Below are 7,150 nucleotides of genomic sequence, written 5' to 3'. Positions count from 1 at the left end.
CCAATTCTCATTGCAGAACGTTTCAGATTTTACCAACGTCACCAGAGTCAAAGGGAAACCGTGGCTGACTACATCCTTGCTTTGAAAAGGCTGGCAAGTACATGTGAGTTTGCACGATTTCTTGATGATGCTCTCCGAGACAAGTTTGTATGTGGTCTCACAGGTGAAGCATATCACAGAAGGCTCCTGTCAGAGAAGGACCTGACCTTTAAGAAAGCCTGTGATATAGCACTTGGACTCGAGCTTGCCCACAGGGATACTATTGAGCTATCGGGACATGCAGAACGTCAGAAAGGTGTTCACAAGGTCAGTGATGCACGTGGTGAAAAAGGCTCACAAAAGTCACACTTTTTTCAGTCCCGTCCTCAAGGTTACACAAGAACAAAGCAGCCCACATCTCAAAGGTCTAAGCCAAGTTGCTACAGATGTGGGGGAGATAATCATCAGCACAGTGAATGTCGATTCCAAAAGGAAAAGTGGCACAATTGTGGAAAGGTCGGACATTTACAGAGAGTGTGTAAAGCCTCGAAACGCACAGCAAGAGCGCACAAAGTGTCAGACGCAGCACAAGACGAGGAAGGTACAACTGAAACAGTAGTGGAACTGTTCACAGTGTACACAGCTCAAAAACTAAAAGATGGAATCTATCTCAACATGGAGTTAGCGGGAAAACCAGTAAAAATGAAGCTGGACACCGGAGCGTCTGTATCTCTGGTTCCAGAGAGACTCTACAAAGAAAAACTGCCCTCTTCAGCCCGTGTCCATCCGCCTTTCTATATACACTGGTGACACTATTCCTGTGTTAGGGCAGATCCAGGTACCAGTCCGGTATGAGGGGAAGGAGTGGACGCTACCGCTTGTCATTGTTAAAGGAGAAAAATCAGCCTTGCTAGGCAGAAACTGGCTACAAAAGATCAAGTTGAACTGGGGAGAAATCTTCAGTCTGAGAAATGACAAACCAGTGAGTCAGGCTATACTCACTAACATGCTGGAGAAGCACAAAGACCTTTTCAAAGATGGCTACGGTGAAATACAAGACTTCACAGCAAAAGTCAGAGTGCAAGAAGGAACCAAGTCTATCTTTCACAAACCACGTCCAGTTCCCTATGCTCTTAAGGAAGCAGTAGAGAAGGAACTGGACCGCCTACAGAAGAATAACATAATCACGAAAGTAGCGAGGAGCGACTGGGCCGCTCCGATTGTTGTAGTCCCAAAGAAAGACAAGAACATCAGAATGTGCGGTGACTACAAGGTCACAGTAAATCGCTGCATACTACCAGAGGAATATCCACTACCAAACGCTGAAGATCTGTTTGCCACTCTAGCTGGTGGGAAGGTTTTCAGTAAGCTGGACCTGGCATTCGCTTATCAGCAACTGAAGCTGGATCCGGAGTCAGAACAGTATCTGACCATCAATACATACAAGGGGCTATTCAGATTCAATCGCTTGGCCTATAGAATCTCGACAGCTCCAGCGATATTCCAACAAACAATGGATCAGATCTTGGACGGTATAGACCATGTTGTGTGCTTCACGGACGACATCCTCGTGTCAGCACCAACCATTGGAGAGCACCTTGTAGTGCTGGACAAAGTGATGTCAAGACTGGAGAAATACGGAGTGAGAATGAAACGCAGCAAGTGTGAGTTCCTCCAGGACTCAGTGGAGTATCAAGATTGATGCACAAGGCCTGCACCCAACCAACAGCAAGGTGGAAGCAATCGTAAACGCACCAGCACCCACAAATATCTCAGAGCTGAGGTCATTTTTGGGGCTCCTGAACTATTACGGAAAGTTTGTGGCAAACTTGTCCACATTGTTGCATCCGCTTCACCATCTGCTGCAGGCCGATACAAAGTGGAATTGGTCCCCACAATGCGAAGAAGCATTCAAGACTTGCAAACAGCGTCTGCTAAAGAGCAAGTGGCTTGCCCACTATAACACAGAGATGAAGCTGAGACTCGCGTGTGATGCATCGCCATATGGAGTAGGAGCCGTCATCTCACATGTTCTACCGTCAGGTGAAGAACACCCTATTGCATTTGCATCACGGACTCTGTCACCAAGTGAGAAACATGATGCTCAAATTGAGAAGGAAGCTCATGACAGACACTCAAAAACTGTCAGAGAATTCAAAGAGGAAGAGAGGGTGATGGTACGTGATTTCAGACACCCCAAGCGCCTGTGGAACTCAGGTGTGATCTTGCAACGCAGAGGACCTTTGACTTACCAAGTCCAAATTGGTCATCGCCAGGTCAACGTTCATGTGGATCATCTGCTACGGTCCCACGCCCCAGCAGAGACATGTCGAGAGAAAAAGAACAATAACGACCCCCAGGACTATTCTCCTGACTGTGGACGTACGGGAAAGACAGAGCCTGACCTTCCACCCGAACCTGGCCCACCACAGGAAGCCCAGGAGGAGCGGAGATATCCTATTCGACAGCGAAGGGCACCTCAACAGCTTGACCTGTGAGTTGAGCTGGTTAAGGAGGTAATGGACAGTAAAACAAACACTTTAATATGTCCTAGATAAAAGGAAAGAAAAAGGACATTACATGGGTTAGTTATTAGGACACAAACTCCATCTTCGGGGGCAGAATAATCCCCTGGATTTGTGCTGGGCTCTGAAAAGTCTGCTTCAACCCAGTAGTTGAAAAATGTTTAAGAATGCATTGTTCAGATATTGCATTAGTAGTTACCTAACATATTTACCTTGTTCTCTGGGAGTTAAACACTATGGGGGAGGAGTGTAGTATCTGGGATCTACATCTGTTTATATTAGTTACTGTGCTGTTACTAAGCAGTAATGTATTACGGCAGTGTTACGTTACTACACCTAATAGGAAAGGCACATGTGCACTGGAATGCCGGGAACTGTAGAGCACGAGGGGTTTTTGACTAAACGACAACTAACTGTACTCCCGTCTCCTGCCTGGTCATTTCTCCACAACACAAATATTACACTTACTATTGCAATTCATCATCCGCAAGGCTTCCTTCTTCACTGCTACCTACTAGCTACTAGTACCTACCTGCAAGGGTAGAATTGTTAGCTGTTCTTTCGGTTGAGACACGCTTTGTCCATCACAAGACTAACAGAGCGCTAGTTTCCTCAGGCTTCCTCTGTGCTTTCTAGCTAGTCTACTAACCCATTAGGTGAACACTAATACTACTGGCTCTCCCACCCATAGTAGAATTGCCAGCCTGCTCTCTTGTTTAGCACGCTTAACGTTCTCTTGTTTTGCTGGCTAAACTGACCACTCACACCTCACCATGCTACGGTCAAAAGAGACTCTCAAAGCTACTCTTGGAGCATTACTCAGGCTAACGCTATGCTAGCTACCACTTGGTTATTATTCCACTGGGTGAACACTAGCTAGCTAGCACAATAGCCTCATGGCTAAGTGTTGACTAGCACCCACATAACCCGGTTAGCAACACTTTTCTCCCAGAGTTATAGTGGGCTCCTGTACCCCTTGGGAAATAAACATACTCGGACAGCTCTCTAACGAGCCCTGTGAGGTTTTTACCAGGTACAGGCTCATGCTAGCTTAAGCTATGCTGCCAGCCGTCACAGCAAATGCTAGCTAACTATCGTCTAGCTATTGCCAATTTTTTTGCCATGCTTTGTGCTTACTAACATCTGTACTCCTAGAACCCTTTCCCTTTGTGCAGCGACCCATTTTTCAGGCACTTTCTCTCAAAGAAGAAGGAGGGAGCCCAATCTACCCTCCGTGCCACTGTCAAGCACTGTCTCCAAACCCCAGTGTTCCAACTCTGCCCCTTTTCAATACAATGAAATGGGCAACTTTATTGCCACCAGAGGGTGCTCCGGCTCTTACTGGTGAGCGAGAGTCAACCAATTTGTGAGCTTCTCGCCACAAGAGCGGGGAACTGGCACGCATGCGCAGTCTAGCCGTGAGTCTTATCTACAGTTACTAAGGGGTGCAGACGACAGTTCGCACTAAGACCAACCATTTCTCAACAGAATTTTGGAATCAGTAACAACTGGTGACTAGGCATGCATACTAGAGCAGGAAATATACTCTCTATTCAGTGACCATTTTAGCAAGTAAATAAACAAAATAAGTGGTATATATGCTGTCCCAACAGCAGTCCCAACATCTTACCACTGCTACACCTGGCTATCAGCGGAGCCTTGTCTGGCAGCGAAACAGTTAATTCAGCCTCATCTAATGCCTTGTAAAAAACATAGCTGATATGGCTGACTTGCTTAAACAAATGTGGTTTCTAATGACAATTGAGATGTACAAACAATGGCATAAGGGGAAGACAAGCGGATAAGAAGATATACAGTTCTGAAAAATACAGTACAGCAACAGAATTCCGAGCACGGCCGTTCTTACAGAGTTCTCCCTGTATACCAAGTCAGAACTGTAGGATAAATAAAGGGGCATATAGGCATACATTGAAAGCTCTTACAATATTCAATGATTACATTTCTCTAGGTTATGTGCTAACTGTACACCACCAAGTCAGAGGGGTAAATAGACCAAATTATTAGGGTGAGGCACATGGGCTACTAAGAGCTTGCTACACAACATACACTAGTATTACTTTCTTAGCTACAGTATACACATCTCCCTGGCATATTACATCATTTTATGATGTAATAGCATACAATACATTTTTGGACCTTGTTGTGCTGTGCTCACTTGAACAGGAAGGTGGCGCGGCTGTCTTTCGTGGGAATATTTTGTTATCAAAGTCTGCCATTCTCTGGATTTACAGTGCTTCGGAACAACTGGGAACTCTGGAGGGAAAAATCAAGGTCAAATCATGATGACGTCATTGATCTTCAGGTCGTAGCGCTAGAAAGAGGCTGGATTTACACTTCTGAGTTGAATGACCATTCAAAATGTATTTTCCCCTTGTCTTGAACTCACTGAAGTCAAGTTTTACACAGTTCTGAGTTAACAGTTGTTTTTAGTGCAGCACAAATGCTTAATTGACAGCATGGCCAATGTTGAATGTTTATCATTTTAAACATGGAAAGAGCCCCTTAATCCCAGATTTAGGACCACACAGCCACTCCACTGAATATTGCTTTGCAATGCTTGCAGAAAACTTTAGCCACTGTCAGTGATTCCTTCCAAAACACGCATTGTTGAATTTGCGATTTCCAACTTGTTGTGTAATGTTCAATGGCCGATGAGCACCGATACGTTTTATCTATAATTTCTCTTCATTATTTCTCTTCATATGACAAGGGTTAAAAAGGATTTGCCAGTAGATTGTCGACTTGATTCATGAAGATGACTGCTAGCTAAGATTTTGAATGTATGATGTTGAATTGATCAGTCCAATCAAAGCTACTGTACATATAACGTGATTTGATGTCATTTTATCTATCGCCAATGACCTTGAGCCTTCTTGGATGGGCACTCCTAATGTAACTCTATGGCAGCACCCAAGGGACTAGAATGTTCTAGCTCTCCCATTAGACTTGGCGGTGACGTAGTGTCACCATGAGTGACAGAACACTGAGCCAATCACGGAGCAATGCTCCGTATTTTCTGCTGGCTTGCCCCACCACCACAGAAAGCACTGAGCTAGGCTGAAACATCTGCATTTTGGAGCTGCCTTACTTACTGTCATTCACCACTCCATCTACAGTACAGAGAGAGAGGGAGAGAGAGAGAAAGAGAGCCCATGTAGTGATATACAGTATGACATAATCAAAACATAGAGTGACACACACCCAGCCCTATAGTGAAACGCTCATTTGAGATCGCAAACGTCTTAAAGGAAAAATTCACCCATTTTGATGTTATATCGTGTTTGTGCATTTTCATGTGTATCTGAGCTATTCGTCGTTTCATACGGCAGAAATGTTTGCATCATCTGTTCATTAAAGGTATAGTTCGGGATTTTGGCAATGATGCCCTTTATCTACTTCCTGAGAGTAAGATTAACTACGTATATATGCATCCAGTATAAAGGAAGTTAGAGGTAGTTTCACAAGCCAATGCTAACTAGCTTAGCACTAAGACTGGGGGCTCTTTAACAAAACTAATGCAATGGTACATCTTAGCACTCGTGGTAGAGTTATAGGCTCGGGGGTTGTGTCAGAAATATTTTTGAGATTTTCACAACCAGAATTATGGGCGCAGTAGCTTGCGGTGTTGTGAAAGGGCTGGATAAGAGCATCTGCTAAATGACTAAAATGTCATGTAAATGTTACAAACAAGTGGTGGGTGTGTCGAGGCGTGTACCCTCACTGGCCAATTAGAACGTGCTAAATATGCATTTGTTAAAAATGGTTGGGTTCTAGCTTGAAATATACTTATTCATGTTACCATACTAGAACTTATTGATTACTTTAGATATATAAGGAATGTATATGTTGGGGTCAATGGAGGGTGGATAAGAACTAGGCGTATGGAAAGTAACTGAGTGAGACAAGGGGGAGTGCAGAAAGATTACATTCTGTTAAAACATGTTATTGTTAAATCTCATGGATCCATGGTTCTAATACAAGGTATCAGGTCCCATTACCAAATTATTAGGTACCTATACCGTAATTACTTCCCGGGAAGTGATATAATTTTTTTTTTAAGTCAGTTGCCGTGGGTGAGGAAATCTAAACACTCTGGACATCGTCGGGAGACGTGTTGGAATAATAACTATTGAAATGGCGATCGGCGGCCCCGATTCTCCCTTTATAGGGGGACTAGAGGAAGCAAAGTTTAACAAAGCCATAGAGGCGCTGAAAGAGGTTCACAAGCATTCTACCAATTCGGCTTGAATATGGGAAAAATGTAGCTGGCCTCTGTGCGGTCGATTGTGGTTCGGCGAGAGGACGGTTTCTATGTGGAAGGAGACGTAGGAGGCCACGTCTCACACAACTTCTTTGTCGATATCGGCACTGAAATATCATTGATTCCTTATGATGAGAAATTGGCCAAATTTGCGACAGGAAAAAGTATTACACTTAGCGGGGTAACAGGGGCAGAATCGAAAGCCATATAACTACTAACCGGCTGAAATAATAGCAACAATGGCGCTCACTGTGGCCCTGTCCTTCAACACTTATACCTGAGACCTGAGTCCAAGCCAGCAACCCATGTACAGCATCCAGTCGAAGCTATCAACTGCATTTTCTCTCAGGAGTGCAGCATGAGT

This window comes from Oncorhynchus keta, chromosome 11 (assembly GCF_023373465.1).
Source record: "Oncorhynchus keta strain PuntledgeMale-10-30-2019 chromosome 11, Oket_V2, whole genome shotgun sequence".
NCBI lineage: Eukaryota > Metazoa > Chordata > Actinopteri > Salmoniformes > Salmonidae > Oncorhynchus > Oncorhynchus keta.
Note: the sequence above shows the minus strand (reverse complement) of the source record.